Genomic DNA, 27146 nt, shown 5'->3' with positions numbered 1-27146 from the left:
TTCTTGTGTGTGTGAGCAACGAGTGTATATGAAGAAACTTTTGTATGAACCATAAGTGTGTGTTGGGAAAAATGAAAAAACTTTGAATGTAAATAGGGTTTGTATATAGACCGTGTGACGTAAAGAGAAGAGTTCTAATGCGTGTACAGAAAAAGTTTGTCATGTATAAAAATATAGATGTACAAAGAAAGGTTTTCCTCATAAAGGACCACAGGTGTATAGTTTTAGTGAACATATATAAAAATAAAACAAAAAGTAAAGAGAAAGAAAGACCGCGAAGGTCGACATGTTATAGTTAAGAAGTATAAATCATTCGTAAAGAGCAAACGCATCTTCTGGAAACAAGGGACTGATGCTAAGAGTTTATTTTCCGGAATAAACCGAGATAAGAATGGATGAATGCATTGAACTGATGAAAGAACATAACTTGGAAACGTTGGGTCTGCCTGGGTAAATTCCCAACCGTAGTGTCACAATTCCATAAACGGGATGCTTGAGGGCCCACCTGGCTGTAGCCATGACTAATTTTGCACGTTGTTTTCAAATCATCATTGTCACGCGTGCCTTATGGAATAATATGGAAGTTTGGCCCGAAATTGACACCTTGACACCCAAATTTGTTTCGCCCCAGATATCAAGATTGGGTTTCCACGATAAAAGACCCCATTGAAACACAACCTTAGACCTTTTTGAACCTTGGCCTGTAAAAAAGGAATCCTCATTCCTTCCCTCGAAGCAAAGGACAACGGAATCTCCTCAAGGGAGAGCGAATAGAATGCTAAAACCCGATTTCCCAAAGAAAGGGATGGGGAAGGAGAAGTAAAAAGAAAGAAAAGGAAGAAATGGAAAGAAAGAAAAAGAAAAAGATGAAAATAAAGAAAAGGAAAAAAAGAAAGAAAAGGAAGGATTCCCGATCAAAGATCGAAAGGAAGTAAAAAGGGAAAAGAAGCAATTCTCGATCAATGAAAGAAAGAGAACGGAAGATCTTCAGACCAGATAAATTTTCGGCAAGGTAAGTGACTGTCGGCAAAGGAAAACCCATTTTTGGTGTCTCTTCCCTTCAGATTGCCACTCAGAATCATTCTTGACTGGCAATATCCCACCTCACATGAACAAAGAGGAAAAGACCGAAACACCCAGCTTCCTCTCCAAAAAACACTATCCTCGAGAAAATCCTATTGGTCCATGATCGTACGTTTGATCTTTGATTCGATAGGAAATCGTGTGCAAAATGAAGTCATGGTGCAGTTATGGTTTGGGAATAGGATAAAACACTTGCCTTGTGAGTTTTATACACTATGAGTGATTTATTTTCAGCTTAGCCCGATGTTTCCCTTGCATGTTCATTTGAAAGCTAAAAGTTGACATCCTACCCTTCATTCTCGGTTACAAGGAAGATTACCCTTGGCACAAGTATATTGTTTCTCTAAGATGTGGTGCTCTCGCGAATGATTTATTTTTCTTTGCAAAAAGCATGTTATCTTTTAGGTGGAAAAACCCGATGGACCGTTCGGTCCTGCCAATCTTTTTCGGAGCCCATGAATTGCGTTCATGTGTCCTCCACCTTCGAGTTTGGAGCTAAGTTTCATGATTGCCTAAGTGCGGACCCTCAAGGCAATCCTCCATTCTCCCCCTTTTTCGGTTCGAGTTTGGAGCTAAGTTTCATGATTGCCTAAGTGCGGACCCTCAAGGCAATCCTCCATTCTCCCCTTTTTCGGAGCCCCATGAATGTTATTGCCTAGCGCTGTTCATGTGTTCTCCACCTTCGAGTTTGGAGCTAAGTTTCATGATTGCCTAAGTGCGGACCCTCAAGGCAATCCTCCATTCTCCACCTTTTTCGGAGCCCCATGAATGTTATTGCCTAGCGCTGTTCATGTATCCTCCACCTTCGATTTTGGAGCTAAGTTTCATGATTGCCTAAGTGCGGACCCTCAAGGAAATCCTCCATTCTCCACCTTTTTCGGAGCCCCATGAATGTTATTGCCTAGCGCTGTTCATGTGTCCTCCACCTTCAAGTTTGGAGCTAAGTTGCATGATTGCCTAAGTGCGGACCCTCAAGGCAATCCTCCATTCTTTCCCTTTTTCGGTTCGAGTTTGGAGCTATGTTTCATGATTGCCTAAGTGCGGACCCTCAAGGCAATCCTCCATTCTCCACCTTTTTCGGAGCCCCATGAATGTTATTGCCTAGCGCTATTCATGTGTCCTCCACCTTTGAGTTTGGAGCTGTGTTGCATGATTGCCTAAGTGCGGACCCTCAAGGCAATCCTCCATTCTCCCCCTTTTTCGGAGCCCCATGAATGTTATCGCCTAGCGCTGTTCATGTGTCCTCCACCTTCAAGTTTGGAGCTGTGTTTCATGATTGCCTAAGTGCGGACCCTCAAGGCAATCCTCCATTCTCCCCCATTTTTCGGAGCCCCATGAATGTTATTGCCTAGCACTGTTCATGTGTCCTCCACTTTCGAGTTTGGAGCTGTGTTTCATGATTGCCTAAGTGCGGACCCTCAAGACAATCCTCCATTCTCCACCTTTTTTCGGAGCCCCATGAATGTCATTGTCTAGCGCTGTTCATGTGTCCTCCATTATCAAGCGCGAAGCCTCTGGTGACTGGGAAACACGTTCTTCTGTTGTTTTCCGGATCGGTTCCTTCGCCAAATATGTGTATATGTGTATATGTATATTATATTCGTTGTTCTGGTTGTTGTTTATATTTTGTTTTGTGCAGAAGAAAAAAGAAGGAGTAGAGACGAGAGTCGTCATCACGGAAAGGGCAGGACGGACGAAATCAGTGTCCTATCTTTGCTTTCCTCTTATCTCCGATGAGAGGTAAGTAAAGAGGGGCAACTGTCATACCCTAATTTCGTCCGGGGATTATTATTTGATGATATACAACCTTTGATTGGCCGCTTCGAGACACTTGGCGTCCTTTGTTGCACAATGAATGAAGTCCCGAGACGTGTCAGAAATCAAAAGGAAGCAGGCTTGCGCAATCCGTGAAATTCCGTAATGTGGCGGAAATCGAAAAGAGGTGTTTTTGCGCAATCCGTAAGTTTCCGTAACTTCTTCGAAAGCTAAAAAAAGAGTAAATACATAATCCGTGAGGATTCGTAACCTTGCGGAAGAAAAATAAGTATCGTTACGAAATTCGTGAAGTTTCATAACGTTACGGAAAAAGAATTACCAAAAAAATAGAAGGGGGTGCATTTAGTAAAAAGGGGGGGGTACAAATAGCAATCTGGCCCACTTGGGCCTTCCAGATCCTTCCTCCAGAAGGCTGTTGCTTCTGGAGGAAGCAACCTTGCTCGCCTGGGCGAGCTGGGTGGCAAGCTCCTCCCCTATTTTGTTATAAATAGGGGGATGAGTGAAGAAGAAAAGGTTCAGGCTTCTTGGCACTTCTCCCTCTCTCGAAATTGTTGAGGAAAATTGTTTCCATGAAGAAAATCCAAGCCGAGGCGCTTCCGTAATGTTTCCGTGAGTAATTACGCGAAGATTCTCGACCGTTCTTCAACATTCATCGTTCGTTCTTCGTTTTCTTCAGTCTTCAACGGGTAAGTACCTCAAACCGAGCTTTTCAATTCATTCTATGTACCCATGGTGGTCCACATTTTGTTTCATGTATTTTTATTCTCGTTTTCATTTGCTTTTTATACCCCCTTTTGACGTGCTTAAGCCATTTATTTAAGTCATTTCTCGCCTAATCTAAAAATAAAATAAATTTCCACCGATCGTTTGAATTGTATCATCCGTTAATTTCGGTGAAAATGAATTCCAACCGTTCAGTCGTGCCGTAACCACGTTGGAAATCAAAAAAAGAGGTAAAATAATAATATAATAATCAAAAAATGTCTTTTAATAAAATAAAATAAAGCGAAAAATCAATCGGACGTTTTCTCTTTGGGATTTCTCATTCTTAATTGAAATTGACTAATAACTAAAGTGAAACTAAGGCTAAAATCAAACTCGCCTAGTCAAGCTCGTCCACAAAAATAGGTTTTTGAAAGTTTATCATTTCAGTTTCTTACAAGTAAAATGGATCATTTTTAAGGTCCAACGCCTTAAAATGATCACCTTTCAAAGTAAAAGAATCACTTGATTCACGCATAAAAAAGAACTACGTAGGTCTGATTTCCTCTTCGATGGAGGGTACGTAGAAGCAAGAGCCCCGCTTTTGTCGACCTCAAAAAATAAAAAGAAATAAAGTTAAGGTAACACAATTTCCACAATTCTAAAAAATAGGCTGTTGTCCTTTGAGAAAAACGTGAGAGGTGCTAATACCTTCCTCAAGCATAAATACAACTCCCGAACTTAGAATTTTCATTTTGACCGGTTTCCTTCGGTTTTCCTGACGTTTCCACAAATAAACGTTGGTGGTGACTCTGCGCATCTTTCCTCCTTTGGAAAGCGCACCCGTGAGCCTCGCCCTCGCTCGCCCGCGAAGGGTACGTTGCGACAGTTGGCGACTCCACTGGGGACTTTTTGTGAGTTAGGCCTATTTTAAAGAATTGTGGAATTGTGAAACTTTGTGTGTGCCTTTTTCGAACTGTGTAAAATGTAAATAACTGTTGTCTATTTCGCATTCTTTACACTGCATTCTAAGCACCCACGGGTTTGAGTAAAAAAGGGGCCCTACACCCGGGTTCATGGGAATTTAAGGAGTGGAGGTGAATCTATCATCATGCTAGGTCTCCGACTTGCTTGATAATAGTGAAACCTCGTCTAGAGCTTTCTCTCTTTATAATGTGTTGTCGCTGGTATTGCATACCGCCACAATATTATTATCTTGAGTGATGATACCTCTAGAAAATAGCCGTGTGCGTTATGAATTGTTGGGGAGTAGTTATTAGAGGCCCCTAGATATTGTCCTATAGGTTCCCAAATAGGGGCAAAGAGCAAACATGCTCCGTGCCATTTGTTCTCATGCATCTTTTGATAAATAGCACTAGTTTATAGTTTTGCTAGTGATGTTTGGTTTCTTCAGAGTAATGCATAACCTTTTTAATACTACGTTGAGGCACCATCATGCCCTAAATGTAGCATTAAAATTGGATCTCTGAAGTCTCGTATGTGTAAATTACCCATTTGTGTTGTTTTATTTCCGTTTCATGCATGCGCATCTGCATCATACCATCACACATGCGTTGTATGTGGGTCTCATCTTTTGTCGTGGGAAGTCGGAAGATCCATATCGTCCTCTTAACTACACACATGGGGCGCTGTGCCCCCAAATGCGCAAGTAAGGAGGGATGATTTTCCGGGCTCTCGTGTCCGTAAATGCATTCATATCATGCATCGCGTAAACATCTCTTCAGCATCATAATTAACATATCGTTCCTACATTTGTTCGTTATCATATTCCAGCATCGCATTTTGCATGAGTCATTGCATCATCATGCATATGTGTTCAACAAACTTTTTTGATCTACAAATTGCATACTAATTGTTTTCATGTTTGCTCATGCGTGACCCTTGCGTTTTCCCCTGGAAGACAAAAACAAAAAAGGAAGCATGAAAATTCATGATGCATTCTTAGTTGCATGTGTTAGGTACCATGAGCCAACCATGTTGGGATCATAAACCCATTTCTAAAATTAAAAAAAAACACAAACAACAAAACAAAATGATTGAGCATGGTACCTAATGCATGGTTAATTAAGAAAGGATGTCTCTTCGAGCATCTCAATCTCATAATTACATTTTCCATGCATAGCATGCGTATTCTCGAGTCTTTCATCCCTATGAAATGTTGATGAAGTATTGGCGATCAAAATTGCCATTTCCTGGGTTATGGGGTTGAACCAAGCTCGTGCTTTTACGGAAAAGTTCATCAAATCAAGTTGAAGCATAGAAGTAACCATCTTGCAAAAAATTGGGGCAGAAGATGGATCGGGTTACATCGCTGCTTTGTCTACTGCCAAACACATTTAGGACTGTTAATGTCCTTGTTACTTCCAGTTTCAACTTGACGAAGATGTCATTGGACCATGTTGAAAATCTAAATTGATTCAACCTCATATCCTGCATAAAATTCGCAATACTTCAACTGTGCATCATTCGCATACATCCATGTTATTCATTGGTTGCATTGCTCATTGCATTCTTTCCTTGAAAAAGAAAAACTTAATCGTTGTTATAAAAAAGAAAAAAAAACATGCTTTACGGTGCCCTCACCGAACCTCAACTGAGCTAGAGTAATGGGTGAAGTAGAGGAGGTACAAGAGAAGATGAAGGCCGACATGGAGGCCATGAAAGAGCAAATGGCCGCAATGATGGAGGCCATGATGAGCATGAAGAAGATAATGGAAGCCAATGCGGTTGTAGTTGCCGCTACCAGCATTGTTGCTAAGGTGAACCCGAAGTCCCCATCGGGCCTCAACCAAATGAATCATCCAACCTCAGCTATGGTAGGCAAAGATTTGGGAAGTACGGGCAGCCCCCATTATGCGCAAAGTTAAAACAAGCATGCCTTCCCGCCATATGACTTGCCTCTCAACTATACGCCACCCAATGTGACGTACACTCCCGATAAGAATGTCAATAACTCCACTCCTATACCCATTGAGAGCCAGCAACCCCAAACTGATCATGTACATGTCTCCTAAACCGTGGGGGAGACACATGAAATTCCCCATCACAATCTAGCCGACAAGTCATCAAACAACTTTGGAGCAAATACAGAAAATAATCCTAAGGAGGAGTGTAAAGCTGTGATGACCAAAAGTAAAAGGTTTGTGGAAGCTGAGGATAAAGAAAATGTGGTAGACAAGGAGCAAAGGGGTGAAAAGAAAGGTGTTGAGGTTAAGAAAAATGATGTGAAGGGTAAAGAGAATCAGGAAAAGGGAAGAAAATAATGGTCTAGAATAAAGAGATGGAGGACCAAGAAAAAGAAAAAGAAAGAGAAAAAGAAATAGAAAATGAAAAAAATAAGGTTGCAGAGAAGAGTAGAAGTGGAAAGGCTGTGGTAGAAAATGTGGAAGTACCATATCCCGTGGTGCCTTCCAAGAAAGAAAAAGATCGTCATTTGGCAAGGTTTTTGGATATTTTCAGGAAACTGGAAATAACTATGCCCTTTGGCGAAGCTCTGTAGCAGATGCCACTCTACTCTAAATTTTTGAAAGATATGTTGACAAGGAAGCACAGGTACATTCATCAGGAAAACATCATAGTGGAAGGAAATTGTAGTGTTGTAATCCAAAAGATCCTTCCACCTAAGCACAAAGATCTTGGGAGTGTAACCATTCCTTGTTCAATAGGAGAAGTCAATGTGGGAAAGGCTCTGATTGATCTGGGAGCCAGCATTAATTTGATGCCACTCTCCATGTGCAGAAGACTAAGAGAGTTGGAGATTATGCCTACTCGAATGACTTTGCAATTAGCCGACCGCTCCATTCCCAAGCCCTATGGAGTGATTGAAGACGTGTTGGTCAGGGTAATGTTGGATCGAGTGGCCTCAAAATAATTAAGAAGGGGGGTTAAATTAATTATTCCTAAACCTTTACTAATTTAAAATTACTCTTCTAAGGATTTTACTAAATTGTTAAGAGAATGAGGAGTAGAAGAGAAACTTAACAGAAAGTAAAAGCGGAAATTAAATGCGCAGCGGAAAGTAAAAGAGTAGGGAAGAAGGAAACAAACACACGAGAGTTTTTATACTGGTTCGGCAACAACCCGTGCCTACATCCAGTCCCCAAGCAACCTGCGGTCCTTGAGATTTCTTTCAACCTTGTAAAAATCCTTTTGCAAGCAAAGATCCACAAGGGATGTACCCTCCCTTGTTCTCTTTGAACCTAGTGGATGTACCATCCACTAGAACTGATCCACAAGAGATGTACCCTCTCTTGTTCTCAGTCAAACTCAAGTAGATGTACCCTCTACTTGTACCACAAAGGATGTACCCTCCAATGTGTTGAGACAAAGATCTCAGGCTGTTAAACCTTTGATACTTTGTGAATGGGGATACAAAAGAATTCTCAGGCGATTAGTCCTTTGAATACTTTTGTACTAGGGAATGGGAAGAATCAAAAGAATTCTTAGACTGTGTCATTTTGAATTCTTTGACAAGGGAGATGAGAGACACAAAAAGAATTCAGGCGGTTAGTCCTTGGCGAATTCTTTTTGGCAAAGGGAGAAGAGAATGAAAAGATGAATAGCACAAGTTTTCAAGGTTTGGAAAACCAGAAAACTTCAGAAAGCTTTTGGTACAAAGAAGAAGAAGAAGTTCAAAGAGATTCAAGGCTTGTAAAGGATTGACTGGAAAAGTATTCAAGATACTTGAAATGCAAAACAATGTCTTGCTTTTATAGACTCTTCATGTCTGGTCAAGACAACCATTTAGAAGAGTTATAACTTTTAGAAAAAAACTTAAAACCAATTTGAAAAAGTCAAAAACCTTTTGAAGAGTTACATCTTTTGATTTATTCAGAAATAGTCACTAGTAATCGATTACCAAATTAGTGTAATCGATTACACAAAGCTTTTGTGTGAAAGGATGTGACTCTTCACATTTGAATTTGAATTTCAACATTCAAAGGCACTGGTAATTGATTACCAAAACATTGTAATCGATTACAACTTTTTGAAAATAATTGGAACATTGTAAATTCAATTTGAAAAATTTTTCAAAACAATTTTGCTACTGGTAATCGATTACAACAATCTGGTAATCGATTACCAGAGAGTAAAAACTCTTTGGTAAAAGGTTTTGTCAAAAACTCATGTGCTACTCAAAGTTTTCAAAAACTTTTTAATACTTATCTTGATTGAGTCTTCTCTTCATTCTTGAATCTTGATCTTGATTCTTGAGATCTTGAACCTTGAATCTTGATTCTTGTCTCTATACTTTCTTCTTGAGTCTTGAATTCTTCTTAATTCTTATCTTGAACTCTTGAATTGTTCTTGATTGATCTTTGATTTACTTGAGTTGTTCTTCAATTGATCTTTGAGCTTTTTGTCATCACCTTTGTCATCATCTTTTGTTATCATCATTGTTATCATCAAAACACCTTTGAATCACCTTTGATTCACCATGAAGCTTTGCTTCTATAGGTAAAGCATTTTATCTTCCTAGCAGACTTTGTGGTCATGGATATATCTGAAGATATTGACATCCCTGTAATCTTGGGAAGGCCGTTCATGTTGACTGCAAGCTACATAGTTGACATGGGGAAGAGAAAGCTGGAGTTAGGTTTTGAAGACCAGAAAATTGATTTTGACTTATTTGTGGAAGACAAGCCTGCTCCAGAACACAATGTTTGCTTGCAGGTAATGGGAGAAGGTCAAGAGGTTCTGAAGGTGAGAACCAAAACATGAGATTGCCCAGAGAGGTAAAAGCATCAAGCTAATGACGTTAAAAAAGCGCTTTCTGGGAGGCAACCCAGTTTTAATTTTTGTTGTGTTTGTTTTTCATGCATTTGATCATTTGGAACTTGCTATGTAATCTGTACATATGAGTATATCAACCAATCTTTGAATGTTTAACATAAAGGTTTCAATTTCTTGGAAAAATGACTAAAAAATAACATAGAAAACATTTTTCTGAAAAACAGTCCTTTTGCTAAGCGCAAGCCTCGCGCTAAGCGCATCTCTGTTCATACGCTAAGCCACGAGTCTTGAGTGCTTAGCACCCAACTCGCTTAGCGCACTTACTACGCTAAGCGAGTTCATCTTTTGAGGATGAACACTCATCCTCTTGCTAAACTACCTGTGGCTAAGCGAGGCTGAATCGCTAAGCCCAGGTATCTCAACCAAATTTTGTGTTGTAAGCCTTGCGCTAAGCCAAGTTTACCTGAGCTAAGTGCATTTCATCACGACAACTTTTAGCCTAAGCGAGCTTAGCTTCAGCTAAGCTGACATGTTATATTTCTCAGGGTGCACTGAGCGACCTATATCCCGCTAAGCGCCTATTGTTAATTTTAGCCTTTATTGTTGTTGTTTAACTTGAACGATTTTGGTCTAAGGAATTATGAGTTCTTTTTAGTTGAAGATGGAACCAAGAAAAAGAGCTAGAGCTGAGGACATCCCTTTGTCATCCGCTCCATCTCCTCCGTCAATAACTGGAGGACATGACGTTTAGTTCCTATGCTACAAAGCTTATTCTGAGGACAGTTCATTATCATGCACAACCTGCAAGAGTTGGCTCACAATAGGCCAATCATATCTATGGAGCATTTTCTTGAGCAAGTAGCCTGGCCTGAAGCTCAACTTCCATTGGTGAGACCCAATGAGGCTGCTCCTCCTGAGCCCACACCTATGCAGGTCAATTCAGAGCCAACTGACCCACAATCTCCAGTGGTGAATCCACCTTCTTCACTTGAGCTTGAAGCAGTTCCGCCATCTCCTCCTCTGATTGTCATTTCTGTTGTATCAAGTGGCCTTAGAATAATTAAGAAGGGAGGGGGGAGGGTTGAATTAATTATTAATGAACCTTTACTAATTAAAAATCTATCCTTCTTAATGTTACTAAATTCAATTAGGCTTTTACTATAATGTTAAGAAAGTAAAGAACAGAAAAAGAAACTTAACCAAAAGTAAAAGCGATAATTAAAGTGCACAGTGGAAATTAAAGAGTGTAGGGAAGAAGAAAACAAACACAAGAGTTTTATACTCGTTCGGCAACAACCCGTGCCTACATCCAGTCCCCAAGCGACCTGCGGTCCTTGAGATTTCTTTTCAACCTTGCAAAAACCTTTACAAGCAAAGATCCACAAGGGATGTACCCTCCCTTTTTCTCTTTGAACAACCAAGTGGATGTACCCTCCACTTGAACTGATCCACAAGAGATGTACCCTGTCTTGTTCTTAGTTACAACAACCCAAGTAGATGTACCCTCTACTTGTACCACAAAGGATGTACCCTCCAATGTGTTAAGACAAAGTTCTCAGGCGGTTAGTCCTTTGAAACTTTGTGAAGGGGAAACAAAAGATATCTCAGGCGGTTAGTCCTTTGAAATCTTTTGTTTAAGGGAAAGGGAAGAATCAAAAGAATTGTCAGACTATGTCTTTTTGAATTCTTTGAAAAGGGAGAAGGGAGACACAAAAGAATTCAGGCGGTTAGTCCTTTGTTCTTTTGGAAAAGGGATAAGAGAGACACAAAAAGAATTCAGGCGGTTAGTCCTTTGTTCTTTTGGAAAAGGGAGAAGAGAGACACAAAAAGAATTCAGGCGGTTAGTCCTTGTTGAATTCTTTTTGGCAAAGGGAGAAGAGAGACACAAAAGAATTCAGGCGGTTAGTCCTTCGTTCTTTTGGAAAAGGGAGAAGAGAATGAAAAGATATAGCACACTTTTGTTTGCTGTGAAAGAACAAGGTTTGGAAACCATAAAACTTAGAAAGATTTTGGCAAAGGAAGAAGAAGAAGATATCAAAAGGTTATCAAAAAGTTGTGTGTAAAAGTTGTAATAATTATTATTGAAATTCAAGTCAAGGTCTTGCTTTTATAGAGTCTTTATGTCTGGTCAAGAAAACCATTAGAAGAGTTATAACCTTTAGAAAAAGATGATAACCATTGGAAGAGTTATATCTCTTGATTTTTATTCAAAACTTGTCACTGGTAATCGATTACCAAAACCATGTAATCGATTACACAAAGCTTTTTATGAAAGGATATGACTCTTCACAATCGATTTTAAATTTCAACGTTTAGATACACTGGTAATCGATTACCAATATCTCGTAATCGATTACACCATTTTGAAATCAATTGGAATGTTGCAAATTCAGTTGAAAGCTTTTGAAATCAAACTTTGCCACTAGTAATCGATTACAAGAAACTGGTAATCAATTACCAGAGAGTAAAAACTCTGGTAACTTAGAAAATTTTGGGAAAAACTCTTTTGAAAAACAAAACTGTGCTATGTTTGTTTTTTGAAAAATCTTTTCAATACTTCCCTTGTGAAGTCTTCTTGAATTCTTCTCTTGAATCTTGAATTCATCTTCTCTTGAATCTTGAAATCAAACTTCTCTTGATTCTTGAAACTTGTTGACTCAATCTTGAAATCATTCTATTGGGCTTTTTGTCATCATCTTTGTTATCATCAAAACTACTTGAATCAACTTGATTCATCATCATGAAGCTTGCTTCTACAATTTCTGACGCATCATCAGATGAAGCGGCTGCCTCTCCTGATTCCCCAGTTGAAGAAACAGTTGACCCTCCTATTTCCCCAATTGGAGGAATTGCTGATCTTTCTAATTCATCATTTGGAGAAGTTGTTGCTCTCACCGATTCCCCATTTTAAACACTTTTGACATTGTTGATTCTTAATGTCACTTTTTGCTTTTTGGGTTATTATTATAATTATGGTTTTCGTACAATATTTCCCTTATATTTATATACACTGCTAGTTTTATTTATAAATAGTTGGTTTGCTCTTCCTGAAGCATTTTGAACAGTTTAACTTGTTTTGATGACATGGTAGGGAAGCACTTTTATTGACTTATGAAAATGGGTGTATGACTTTGTTTTAAATTGAATGCATGCTTAAGATGAGATTTGTGTTTCCTTTCATGAAGTTGAGCAAATGTGCATGTCGAACAAAGAAAGTACAAGAATGTGAACTTGCATTTAGAATTGTTAGTCAGTAGACAGATTGATTGTGAAAGAAAAGCTTGAACCAAAAACCGGTGAGAGTGTGACCTTAAACTTCGAGTGAACGACTAGCTGTGAGCAATAATCTTTGCATGAATCTCTGAATTTTAGAATGAAATGTATAAATAAGGACATGATGAAGGCCATGATTGTACATACACAAGCCTTGTGACCAAAAAGCTTACCTTGAATGATAATTGCATCCTTTGCTCCTTGTATAGGCTGAATGATTTTGTCATGAATTGAACCCTGAACTTAAATAATTATCTCCTGATACCTTGTTTAGATTCTAGGAGAGCATATGGTTCAAGGCAAATTTACTCTAAATTTGGGGGAGAAAAGTTGAAAAGAATGAAAAGAAAAAGGTTAAGCATCAACATATACAACAAATAAGTTGTATGTTAAAAAGAAAAGAAGAAGAAAGAAAAAAAAGTTGTGCTGTTACAATAAGGTCAAAAGCAAATTAAAAAAAGGGGGGGGGGGGGGGAATAGTGAGAAGGATATTTTTTTACAAAACAAGAAAAGATCATTGGGATTAGTCTAGGACTTGTGCTCTCTTAGAATCTAAACCTTTGAATCCTAGAAAAACCAATGAATTTTTGTAGCCAAGCCTCACTACAAGCCTGAGAAAGTCCTTCTGATTCTATTTATACATTTCTGACTTGATGGCATGAGATGAAATGCAATGATTGGACCTCCTGTTAGTTGTTATCAATGAATAGCTTAAACACTTGTGCTTGAGTGAAACAGTAGCCGTGAGATAGTGGTTTGAGCTACTTTCCTTGATATTTGTCTTATGATTAACTTCATCCAACTATATAGTTCACATTTTGTTCTCCTCTTTGTCTGGCTACATATTCTGTGAAAACAAGTGATAGGTACACATTGCTTCATCTTTCTCATCATGTAATTAATAAATTTTGATGCATACACCCCTGTACATAATCACTGCATGTTTTATCACTTGAGGACAAGTTAGCTGTTCTCTTTTGCTTGAGGACAAGCAAAACTGTAAATTTGGGGGAGTTGTTAGTCAATGAATATGACTAACTTTTGTGTATAAAACCTGTGTATATTGTATCAAACTTCTCCAATTTATAGTTGTTTAGTAATATTATAAGTACTTTTTGTTAAATATAGGTAATAGATATTTTATACTTTTGTTTTGTGTTTTTAATAATCAATTTCTCTCAATTTCAGGTTAATTAGGCAAATTGGCAAAAATGTCGTTTTCACCTTCTTGCTAAGCCAATATGCTGGCTTAGCGAGCATTCATTAAGCACGACATTCAGTGGCTAAGCGCGAGGAATAATCCAGAAGAAGATGAGTTGTCAAGTTTGCTAAGCGCACCGCTCCAGGTCATCAAGCGCACCGCTTCAGCTCATCTGCTAAGTGAGAGAAGCGCGCTACGCCAAAAATCACTAACGTGCGCTAAGCAGTCCATACGTGCATGAACAAGACCTCCTATTTAAGCCTGAAATCAGATTTGCAAAGGGAGTTTGGAGTTTTTCTTGAAGAAGCCTATGCATGCACGAGAATCTGGCCCTGGCTTGAAGCTTTTGCATGTTTAGGATGTTCTAGAGAGAGAAAGGTTCAAGTTCCAAAGAGTTCTGAGAGATTTTGTTGTGTGAAGATCTGCAGAGATGCGAGTTCGAAGCGAAAGCCGTTCTGAGAACTTGAGATGAGTTTGTGAGTGATTGTTAGATCCTAGAGGTGAAGGAGACATCCTCACCACCTGTGTTTTTGCAGTCTTTCATCTTGTTCTTCTCTTTGTTGTAAAGGAGGTTTTCGGACTATGGAAAGCTAAATCCTCTGTTGGATCTTCCCTGTAGGTACCTGATGTAAATATATTTCTATCTATGTAATGATGTTTTATGTGTTCTCTGTGCTATCTGCTTTTCATTCCAGTGTGCTTTTACCCTGATCACGTAGATGCATGCTTTGTTAGGGTCATTCAACAGTGGGAACTGGTCTGATTCTAAAGTCCTCGGTAGTACGAGACTAAGTCGTTGTGCTATCACGAGGGATTAGGGTACAAGAACTTAGTTGTGTATGTGTGTCTTAATGCGGTCTTGGTTGAATTTAGTCTTACAAGAGAGATCTGTGGACGAGGCTTGATCAGGACTAGGCTAGGCTATCATGAGGAATCGGGGTCTAGCAATCCAGGAGACAACATAGGAACGCATGAGCATTGTTAAATAGAGAACATCCTTTTTAGCATTAGGAACCTATGAGGAAGACCAACGCTTTCTCTACTTGTTTTTACCCAGTATTTCTCTTGCGTGATTTTTTTCTTTTTGCCTAGATAGTTTAAATACCTGTCCATAACCACAGTTATATTTTCATACCAGACGCCTATTTATCGAAATAGCTTGCCAGATAACACAAGTTCCTTGAGAGTTCGATACTCAATTCTTACCGTTTTATACTACTTATGTGATCCGGTGCACTTGCCAGCCGCGAACACTAAGCCTGCGTTGCTCGCTTAGCGTGGGTGCCTGTATTCGCGCTAAGCCTGTGTTGCTCGCTTAACGTGGGTGCCTGAATTCATGCTAAGCCTGCATTGCTCGCTTAGCGCGGGTGCCTATATTCACGCTTAGCGCACCCTTTCTCGCTTAGCGTCAATGCGTGTTTTCGTGTTGCGCGCTGAGCACGTCTTGGGCTGAGCCTGATTCCAAAATCTTCCTTTTTCATATTTTTGTTATTTTTTGCATCTTTTTGGCTTTTAATCCCTCCTTTTCATATTTGCAAGCCATAAATAGGAAAAACATCAATTCTTAACAATTAACCATAAATAACTGTTAAATAAATATTTTTAAGGTTATTTTAATTATAAAAAAATAACTCATATTTAACAGTTATCAATTACCCTTGTAAAAAAAAATGGGCCAATGGGTGTTTCGGGTTCTACTACAAAGAGACATCATTTTGAAATTTTGATCATGTCAATGTGGCTAGGTTTCAGCGATGGTCCCAAAAATAACATCAATTTTGTAAAAAGATAACTTTTACAACATCTTATTTTCAAGGAGGGATTACCTCATAGAAGCTATAAAAGAAAGGATTGAGAGCTTGTTCTCCACTGAATCCTTAAGGTGGATTTTTAGGATTCCGCTTCGATAAAAACATTCCTCTTCGTGTGGTGGTTCAACGACAAGCAACGGCGGCTCGTGGTGGCCACTGGTGGTTGTGGGTGGTGGAGGAGGAGTTTCTAGGGTGGTTTTGATGAAGTTTTGAGAGGAAGAGGTGTGAAATTGTATTTTTCATGCTAAAGAACATATTTATAATCTGCAGATCTCGCTTAGCAAACTTGTCTTGCTATGCAAGAATGCACTTTTCACACTAAGCGTGAAATTTCGTGCTAAGCGCAAACCTCTCTCAGGTTGGGATTTTCACTAAGTATGACAATTCGTGCTAAGCGCAATTCCTCTTGCGCTAAGCGCGACAATTCACACTTAACACAATTCCCTCTCGGGTTGGAATTGCACTTAGCGCGATTCTCACGCTAAGAGAGATGACAAAATCAATGATTTTTCAAATCCCAACGGCTAAAACTTGAAGACTTCTGTTAGAAACCTATAGTACAAATTTGAAGGTGATCCAATGGTTAATGAATCTAGGATCACGGTTTTACCGGAACAAGTTTAGGTAAAATTTGAAATCTCATAATTTCAATTTAGGTAAATAATCAAATAACAAAAACTTCCACATCAAGCAAATCACACATGGCTAATTCACACTATACCTCAACTAATCCAATTCAATCATATAATCAAATAATACAATAAATACATTTAAACATCGATTTACAGTTAGCAAAATTTTAGGGCGTTACAACTCTCCTACCCTTTTTAGAAATTTCATCCCTAAAATTTACCTGACTCAAACTAGGCTGGATAGGCTTCTCACATCTGACTCTCTAGTTCCCACATGGCGTCTTCTCCTGATGCACCCCCATAGATCACCTAGACCAATGGAATCTCCTTCCCTCTTAGATGCTTTGTTTGCCTATCCTAGATCCTCAAAGGTAATGTTTCATATGTCAAGTTCTCCTTCACTTGTATGTCATCCAATTCGATCACATGAGATGGATCATGGATATACTTACGGAGTTGAGATGCATGAAAGACATTGTGAAGGTTAGAAAGAGACGAGTTTAATGAAATTTGGTATGGCACATGATCGACTCTTTTGAGAATTTGTAAATGAGGTGTGAGTTTTCGAGATTTCAATGCTCGACCAACCCTAGTCCATAGAGTGACTCTCAAGAATACATGATCACTGTCATACCCTAATTTCGTCTGGGGACTATCGTTCATTGATCTTTTGATCCTTACTACTCGACTTATGGTGTTGAACTCTAGTTACAATGTGAAATAGATGATCATTTAGTGTTTTGATCAAGAATGCGAAAAATACCAAAAAAAGCAACAAAAGGGTATTTTCCTTGGTTTTCTTGGACCCTAGCTCGCCTAGGCTAGCCTCTGGCTCGCCTAGGCCACCAAATAGCTTCATGGTGAAGAAAAAAACTCACTTGGGTGAGCTCCAACTCACTTGGGCAAGCTCATTGCTTCAGCACTAAGTTTCAGCTCGCCTGGGCGAACTGCAACTGCCCCAAAGTGATCCTTTGCCTATAAATAGGCGTCCTAGGGGTGTTTTAAGGGGTTCCAATGATGTAGCTCCATGTGGAGTTTGTAGGCCTTGGACCTTCTTCATCAATGGAGTCCTTTTCTTCTTGAATTTTAATGGCAGCAAAATGGAGAAAAAGAAGAGTTGGGAGGAGACCCCACTTCAAGAAGAAGATGAGTCTAGAAGAAGCTCACCACCATAGGAAGCCATGGATAAAAGCTTGAAGGTAGGAGAAGATGAATGGAGGGAGAGGGAGAGAAGGATCACAAAATTTTGTGCCTCAAAAGAGGTCTGAACTTTGAAGTTCAATTCTCAAATGATCAAAGTTAAAAAAATACACACACATGACCTCTATTTATAGCCGTGTCACACAAAATTGGAGGGAAATTTCTATTCAAATTTCACTTGAATTTGAAATTGAATTTGTGGAGCCAAATTTTGGAGCCAAAATTTCACTAATTATGATTAGTGAATTTTAGCTATGGTTCAGGCCACTAATCCAAGATCAAGTCCAAGATTCTCCACTAAGTGTGCTTAGGTGTCATGAGGCATGTAAAGCATGAAGGACATGCACAAAGTGTGACTATATGATGTGGCAATGGGGTGTAGCAAGCAAATGCTCACCTCCCCCTCTAAAATTTAATTAGATTGGGCTTCTCCCAATTCAATTAAATTTATTTCTCAACACACATCAAATATTCACTTAATGCATATGAAATTACAAAACTACCCCTAATACAAAAACTAGTCTAGGAGCCCTAAAATACAAGGGCTGAAAAATCCTACATTTCTAGGGTACCCTACCCATATTATGGAGCCCTAAATACAAGGCCCAAAAATAATGAAACCTTAATCTAATATGTACAAAGATAAGTGGACTCATACTTAGCCCATTGGCCCGAAATCTACCCTAAGGCTCATGAGAACCCTAGGGCCTTCTCTTGCATCTCTGGCCCAGTCTACTTGGAGTCTTCTATCCAATGCCCTTGCAGGGTAGGATTGCATCATTCCCTTCCCCTTGAAAAGGATTTGACCTTAAATCCTGAGGTTCTTGAAACTATGGGCTTTTTTCCTCAACACCTGTAAAAAGAACAAAAGCATATATATTAGTGGTGTTTGGTTTGAAGTAAGGCAAGGTCTGAAAACCCATTTCCTGGGCATCTTCCCATGAAGGAACATGGTTCCTATTGGATCAAGTGGCCTCGGAATAATTAAGAAGGGGTGGGGGGTTGAATTAATTATTAACGAACTTTTACTAATTAAAAATCTATCATTCTTAATATTACCAAAAGTAAAAGCAATAATTAAAGTGCACAGCGGAAATTAAAAGAGTGTAGGGAAGAAGAAGACAAACAAAAGAGATTTATACTGGTTTGGCAACAACCCGTGCCTGCATCCAGTCCCCAAGAGACCTGCGGTCCTTGAGATTTCTTTTCAACCTTGTAAAAATCCTTTTACAAGCAAAGATCCACAAGGGATGTATCCTCCCTTGTTCTCTTTGAACAACCTAATGGATGTACCCTCCACTAGAATTGATCCACAAGAGATGTACCCTCTCTTGTTCTCAGTTACAACAACCCAAGTAGATGTACCCTCTACTTGTACAAAAAAGGATGTACCCTCTAATGTGTTAAGACAAAGTTCTCAGGCGGTTAGTCCTTCAAAACTTTGTGAAGGAGGAAACAAAAGAATTCTCAAGCGGTTAGTCCTTTGAAAGAGAACTTTTCTTGAAAGAACTTTTCTTGAACAAAGAACTATTCAGGAGGAAACAATGAATAGCACAATTTTTTGAACAAAGAACTTTTCTTGAAAGAGAAAGTTTTGAACAAAAGTTTTTATAAAGATGAAGAGAAGATGAAACAGAAAAACTGTTGAAAGAGATGAAAGAAAATATTGAAAGATGATTGAGATGAATGAATATGTTTCATGCCAAGGTCACATATTTATAGTTTCTTGATGACTGAAGTCAAAACTTGTAACTCTTGGCAATTCCTTTAAAACTAATTACTTAAAAAGTTATGACTTTTGAAAGAATCTTCAGAAACAAGTTACTTGAAGAAATGTGACTTTTGAAAATGAATTTTTCGAAAACAGTCACTGGTAATCGATTACTGTCATACCCTAATTTCGTCCGGGGACCTTTGCTTGATGACATGCGACTTTTCTTTGGTCCTTGTAAGGTGCTTGGCACCCATCATTAGGCAATTTGTGAAATTCCGGGACATGCCGAAAAAAAAAACAAAAGAAAATATTGGTGCACAATCTGTAAAGTTTCCGTGACACACCGAAAATCAAATGGAAGCATCGTTGCATAATTAGTGAGGTTCCGTAACATTCCGTAAGTCAAAAAGGGGATGATTATGTAATCCGCAAGGTTCCGTAAACATTACGGAAAGAAAACAAGTATCGTTACGAAATTCATAAGTTTTCGTAACTTTACGAAAAAAGAATCACAAAAAAAAAAGCAGAGGGGGTGTACTTAGTAAAAATGGGGGGTGCAAATAGCACCCAGGCCCACTTGGGCCCTCCAGAATATTCCTCCAGAAGGCTGTTGCATCTGGAGGAAGCAACTTGGCTCGCCTGGGCGAGCTGAGCTCCCCTGGGCGAGCTGGGCGGCAAGGATCTCCCCTATTTTGCTATAAATAGGGGAGGAAGTGAAGAAGAAAAGGGTTCAGCCCCTTAGGCACTTCTCTCTCTTTCGAATTTGCTTGGAAAAATTGTTTCTGTGAAGAAAATCTAAGCCGAGGCGCTTCCGAAACGTTTCCGTAACGTTTTCCGTGAAGAATTTCGCAAAGGTTTCAACCGTTCTTCGACGTTCTTCATTCGTTCTTCATCGTTCTTCGATCTTCAACGGGTAAGTACCTCGAACCAAGCTTTTCGATTCATTCTATGTACCCATGGTGGTCCACATTGTGTTTCGTGTATTTTTATTCTCATTTCATTTACTTTTTATACCCCCTTTTTACGTGCTTAAGCCATTTTACTTAAGTCATTTCTCGCTTAACTTAAAAATAAAATAAATTTCCACCGATCGTTTGAATTGTATTATCCGTTAACTTCGGTTAAAATAAATTCTGACCGTTCGGTCGTGCCGTAACCACGTTGGAAATCAAAAAGAGGTAAAATAATAATATAATAATAAAAAAAATGTCTTTTAGTAAAATAAAGTGGAAAATCAATCGGACGTTTTCTCTTTGGGTTTTCTCATTCTTAATCGAATTGACTAATAACTAAGGTGAAACTGAGGCTAAAATCAACTCGCCTTGTCAAGCTCGTCCACAAAAATAGGTTTTGAATTTTATCATTTAAATTTCTTACTAAGTAAATGGATCATTTTTCAAGGTCCAACGCCTTAAAATGATCACCTCTTAAGTAAAAAAAGAATCACTTGATAAGAAAGAACTACGTAGGTCTGATTTCCTCATCGCAAATTGAGGAATATGTAGGAGCAAAGGGAACACCCTTGTCGACCACAAAAAGAGAAAAATATAAAAAAGGGGTATAAAGGATATAAAGATATAAAAAGGGGACATAAAAAATTAAAGTCACGTTTGCACATTCGATTAAAGGCTGCCGTCCCTTGGGACGGACGTGTGGGGTGCTAATACCTTCCCCGTGCGTAAATACAACTCCCTAACCTTTCACTAAAAAGTTCGTAGATCACGTCTTTTCCGGTTTTTCCGACGTTTTCCTCAAATAAACGTTGGTGGTGACTCCGCGCGTATTCCTTTCGTGGAACACGCATCCCGCGAGTCACGCGTCGCCCTCCCGCCGAAGGGTAGGTTGCGACAGTTGGCGACTCCACTGGGGACTGTTTTTAGAGAGTTAGGCCATTTAATCTTGTGCAATGTTTTACCGTGACTTATCCCTTTGTTGGTTTCCCTTCATTATGTTCTTGTGTATATAAACTCTTTGTTGCTTTTAGTGCATTTTAAAATGTATGCATGAGGTAAATATTTATTCATTTGATGCACACAAACACCAACACTATTTGCACACACTGTGAGTGAAAAAGGGCCCTATACCCGGGTTCATGGGAACATAAGGAGCGGAGGTGAATCTGTGATCATGCTAGGTCTCCGACTTGCTTGATTACAGTGAACCCTCATCTAGAGCTTTTCTCTTTGAAAACTTATTGTTGCTAGTAGTCCCTACTGCTGCAATATGTTCTTTGAAGAGAATGATACCTCTAGAAACTATCAAAAGAGATATGACTACCTTGGGGGTTATCACTAAATGCCTAGTTAGTTCTCTCCCTTATAGGTCCTTTAAATAGGGGCACGGAGCAAACACGTTACGTGCCATTTTTCACACTGCCATGCATAAGTGTCATGTACCCTTTTGCTTATATTTGTTTGTGAATATTGTCGTACTATGTACATTCCCGTGTTGCGCCTTTCGCATATGCATCGCACATGGGTTCTGTCTTGATCCCCTCTGTAAATAAACCAACGAAGGGTCCGTGTCACCATTTTAAATACATACATTGGGGCACTTTGCTACCCCTAGATGTTGTATCTAAGAAGGAGACAATTTCTCGGGCTCCCGTATTCGTAAATTGCATCTGTGTCATATGTATTTCTTCATGCATTCATCCATTCCACCCATGATAGATGTCGGAGTTTTGATTCGCACTAGATTTTATTTCACTTTAGTAAAACATGGGATCAACCCCATGAACCGAGCGAAGAGGGCTCAGGTGATTATAAACTAACACAAGGTTTAAAACCAGAGGGAGGACTGAAGCCTCACCCATCTCCTCTTCTTTTAAAGAAACGAGACAATTACAGTGAAAGGGAATCCCTGGAGGAAACCAAGAAGAACAAAAATTCAGAAGTAAAAGAACATGCAATGGTCCTCTCAATTGCCCCAGACTTCAAGCGTAATATCGCTTAACGACATCGGAGTTCACGGGCCAGGGTAGCTCCTCGCCATCCATGTTGGTGAGTATCAGAGCACCCCCAGAAAAAGCCCTTTTCACAATGAAAGGTCCTTTATAATTCGGGGCTCACTTGCCTCGATTATCCTTAACAGCGTGGGACATCTTTTTCAGCACAAGGTCCCCCTCGTTGAACTTGCGCGGGCACACCTTCTTATCGAACGCGTTCTTTATCCTTTGTTGATATAGGCGCCCATGGCTCATGGTTGTCAAACGCTTACCTTCAATAAGGTTGAGTTGGTCGTAGCGTGCTTGAGCCCATTCTGACTCTTTTAGGCCTGATTCCGCTATTATCCTCTGAGAAGGAACCTCTACCTCAAATGGGAGTACTGCTTCTATCCCGTAAACCAAGGAATACGGCGTTGCCCTAGTAGAAGTTCGTACCGAGGTTCTATATCCGTGCAGGGCGAAAGGCAACATCTCATGCCAATCTTTTTATGACATTGTCATCTTCTGAACAATCTTCTTAATATTTTTATTCGCGGCCTCTACAGCCCCATTCATCTTTGGCCGATAAGGGGTGGAATTATGATGCTAGATCTTGAAATCCTCACACATTTCTTGCATCGTTTTGTTGTTCAGATTGGTGCCATTGTCAGTAATGATCTTCCTACGGAGTCCGTATCGACAAATCAGCTCCCTCTTTATGAATCTGACCACCACACTTCTTGTGGCATTAGTATAAGAAGCCGCTTCGACCCATTTGGTGAAGTAATCTATTGCCACAAGAATGAAGCGGTGACCATTCGACGCTTTGGGTTCGATGGCCCCAATGACATCTATTCCCCACATGGAAAAGGGCCAAGGGGCGGACATAACATTCAGAGGATGTGGCGGAACATTGACATTGTCCGCGTATGCCTGACATTTATGACACTTCCTTACATGGGCGCAACAATCGCTCTCCATAGTGAGCCAGTAATAACCGGCCCTAAGGATCTTCCTGGCCATAGCATGCCCATTGGCATGTGTTCCAAATGAACCCTCGTGGATTTCCTCAATCATGAAGTTTGCTTCTTTGGCGTCTACGCATCGTAGAAGGGTCATGTCGTGGTTTCGTTTGTACAGGATGGTACCACTTACAAAGAAATCAGTAGCCAATCTCCTTAACGTTCTTTTGTCATTGTCGGAAATCTCTGGTGGATATTCTTTGTTCTCAACATATTGCTTGATATTGAAGTACCACGGTTTCCCATCCCGCTCTTCCTCTATCGCACAACAATATGCTGGCCTGCCCTGAGATCTGAATTCGATGTACGGCAGATCCCCGTGTGGGGCAAGTTGAAACATGGATGCCAGGGTGGCTAATGCATCGGCCATTTGATTCTCTTCTTGAGGTATGTGATGGAAAGAAATGTCGTCAAAGAACTCGGCTAACTTCAAGATGTGAGTTTGATAGGGTATCAACTTCGGATCCCTAGTTTCCCATTCTCCTTTCAACTGGCGTATCACCAAAGCCGAGTCTCCGTACACTTTGAGCAGCTTTACATCAAAATCAATGGCCGCTTGAATCCCAAGAGCGCATGCTTCATATTCAGCCATATTGTTGGTACAATCGAAACCTAGCCTGGCCGTGACAGGAATACACTGATCATCCGAGGATACAAGGACTGCCCCTACTCCATGACCCAAAGCATTAGATGCCCCATCAAAGCAAACAATCCATTTGTCAATGTCCTCGTGCGTCCACTTTTCTTCAAACAGGGCCATGATATCTTCATCTGGGAACTCAGGGTGCATCGGCCGATAATCCTGGAGGGGTTGCTAGGCCAAATAATCTGCCAACGCGCTTCCCTTTACTGCCTTTTGGGTGACGTACACGACATCAAATTTAGATAGTAGTACCTGCCACCTAGCGATTCATCCCGTGAGGGCCGGTTTCTCAAAGATGTATTTCATGGGATCCATTTTGGAAATAAGCCACGTGGTATGGCTGAGCATGTACTGCCTAAGCCGATGTGATGCCCATACCAGAGCACAACACGTCCTTTCCAGCATTGAGTAATTCATCTCACATGAGGTAAACTTCTTGCTTAGATAGTAAATGGCTTGTTCCTTTTTCCCAAAATCATCGTGCTGACCCAACATGCACCCCATAGACTCGTCCAACACAGTCATGTACAGGAAAATAGGTCTTCCTGTTACAGGTGGCATGAGCACCGGGGGGTTTGCGAGACTCTGTTTGATCTTCTCGAAGGCCTCTTGACAGTCGTTGTTCCACAGGACCGCCTGGTTCTTACGTAAAAGCTTGAAAATGGGCTCACATGTAGGCGTGAGTTGTGAGATAAATCTCGCGATATAATTCTACCTGCCCCAGAAACCTCGAACCCGCTTCTCCGTGCGTGGTTCCGGCATTCCAATAATGGCCTTCACTTTCTCGGGATCTATCTCTATCCCTTTCTGACTTACGATAAATCCCAGCAACTTCCCCGACTTTACCCCGAAGGTACACTTGGTTGGGTTTAGCTTCAATTGGTATTTCCGCAACCTTTTGAATAGCTTACGCAGATTGACGAGGTGTTCGTCCTCAGTCTGAGATTTGGCAATCATGTCATCTACGTAGACCACTATTTCCTTATGCATCATGTCATGGAACAATGCCACCATGGCACGCTGATAGGTTGCCCCAGCATTTTTTAGCCCGAAGGCTATCACTTTATAGCAGAACGTTCCCCATAGGGTGACGAAAGTGGTCTTCTCGACATCTTCGGGTGCCATCTTTATTTGATTATACCCTGAGAAACCGTCCATAAACGAGAAAAGGGAAGACTTTGCTGTATTATCTACCAATATATCAATGTGCGGCAGAGGGAAATTGTCTTTAGGACTGGCTCGGTTTAAGTCCCGATAGTCTACACACATTCGCACCTTGCCGTCCTTTTTCAGGACCGGGACAATGTTGGCCACCCACTCCGGGTATCGAGCTACAACTAAGAAACCCGCATCGAACTGCTTTCTTACTTCTTCTTTGATTTTTAAAGACATCTCGGGCATCATCCTTCGTAACTTTTGCTTAACTGGGGAAGACCCAGGATCCAATGGCAATTATGCTGCACAATGTCGGAGTCCAGACCGGGCATGTCTTGGTATGACCACGCAAAGACGTCTTGATACTCTTCAAGAAGGGTTATCAAGCCTTGGCGGATAGGTGAGGTCATACTGGTTCCTACTTGGTGAGGCTTCGTTTCGCGTTCTTCCTGAGCGATCAACCTCTCCAACTCTGGTGAAAGGACGTCCTCTTCCTCTTCTTCGTTCATCATTTGGCTTACATCTCGGTCGAAATCGATCGTCAAACCCTCGTCTTTAGGATCCTCAAAGAATCGACCCTCACATCTATACCAATCAAGACAAAAGAAACAAAAGCATGCAAAATAATATGAGAAAAGGTGGGACTGCAAGAACAGATGAAACAAGATCTCTTTGTTTATTTAATAAGGTAGGTTTCAAAAAAACAAGAGAGAAAGGAAACTATAGCCTCTAATTACATTGAATCAGCGGTATAGACCTCTGACTGGCTTATCACGCGCCAGTTCCCCACTTGGGAATCGGGATGGCATGGCCGCACGAAACTTGGCGGGTCTTAAGGGCACTCCTCTCCGATTGCTGCCACCTCTTCGTCGAACATGATTCCGGCACTGGTGAAACATTGGCTAACACGGCCGGGCCATGCCCTATCCGCCCGGAATCTTGACGGCGCATTCCTACTTCCCGGCATGCCGGGTTCATACCCCAATCCATACTTGTACGGATTTCCCCTAATATCGACTACGTCGACATTCCTGAGGCCATCCTTGCCTAGACCCATTCCGGGCTCATATCCATGCTTGAGCATTACCCGTGCCACCATTATGGCCGCATTGGAGAGAGAAGGTAGCAACAGACTTGGTTCCACAGAGGCGCAGCTCACCACCTCGAAGGATTGGAAAGCCGTTTCCAATGATTCTTCCGCCGCTTCTACGTATGGTGCGGAGGAGGGGCAGCTCACCAACATATCCTCTTCACCCGACACTAACACTAAAAGTCCACCCACCGTGAACTTCAATTTTTGGTGAAGTGTCGAAGGGACCACTCCCAGCGCATGAATCCAAGGTCTCCCCAAGAGACAGCTATAGGTGGGATTTATGTCCATCACTTGAAACACCACATTGCAAGTGTGGGGGCCTATCTGAATGGGAATGTCGATTTCCCCCATCACTTCCCGCCGAGTACCATCAAAGGCTCGTACCACCATCTAACTTGGTTTTAAACGTGACGCACTAAAAGGAAGCTTTTCCAAGGTGGTCTTCGGCATCACATTTAAACTCAATCCATTGTCGATAAGTACCTTCGCAACGACATGGTCCATACATCTCACCGACACATGTAGAGCCTTGTTGTGTCCTCTCCCCTCAACGGGAATCTCTTCTTCCGCAAACGCGATATAATTATTCGTGGTTATATGATTAACGATGCCTTCAAAACCCTCCACCGAGATATCATGTGCTACATGGGCATCGTTGAGGACCTTTATCAATAGCGCACAATGAGGCTCGGAGTTTATGAGTAGTTCAAGCAAAGAGATCCTTGCTGGAGTTTTATTCAGTTGCTCGACTACCTTAAACTCGCTTTGTTGGATGAGGCGAAGGAACTCATGAGCCTCTTCCAAAGTCACTATCTTTCCTTGAAGACCCTCTTTCTTTTCAGCCCCTTCTGCCATTGGAGGATCCACTTCTTTTGAAGGGGTGGCTATGTCTGTGGACTCTTGGACCATGGGCGCTTTCCCCTTGGAGGGCAATTCCGCCGAGTGAGGGGGAGCGAACACCCGACCACTGCGGGTTACGCCATTGAGGCGGGTGATGTTGGTCACCTTGGCTGACAAGGGGTCAACTTCGGTTGCAACTCTTTCTCCAAATGCGGGAGGGGTATACTTCCACGGAACGGCCTTATTGCTTTGATATGCAAACGGCGTCGGCTTGGGCGCTGTCCGGGGGTATATGGGCGTGGAGCCGGTCCCTTTCCTAGT

Source organism: Glycine max, chromosome 20, assembly GCF_000004515.6.
Source record: "Glycine max cultivar Williams 82 chromosome 20, Glycine_max_v4.0, whole genome shotgun sequence".
Taxonomy (NCBI): domain Eukaryota; kingdom Viridiplantae; phylum Streptophyta; class Magnoliopsida; order Fabales; family Fabaceae; genus Glycine; species Glycine max.
This window is presented reverse-complemented; position numbering follows the sequence as displayed.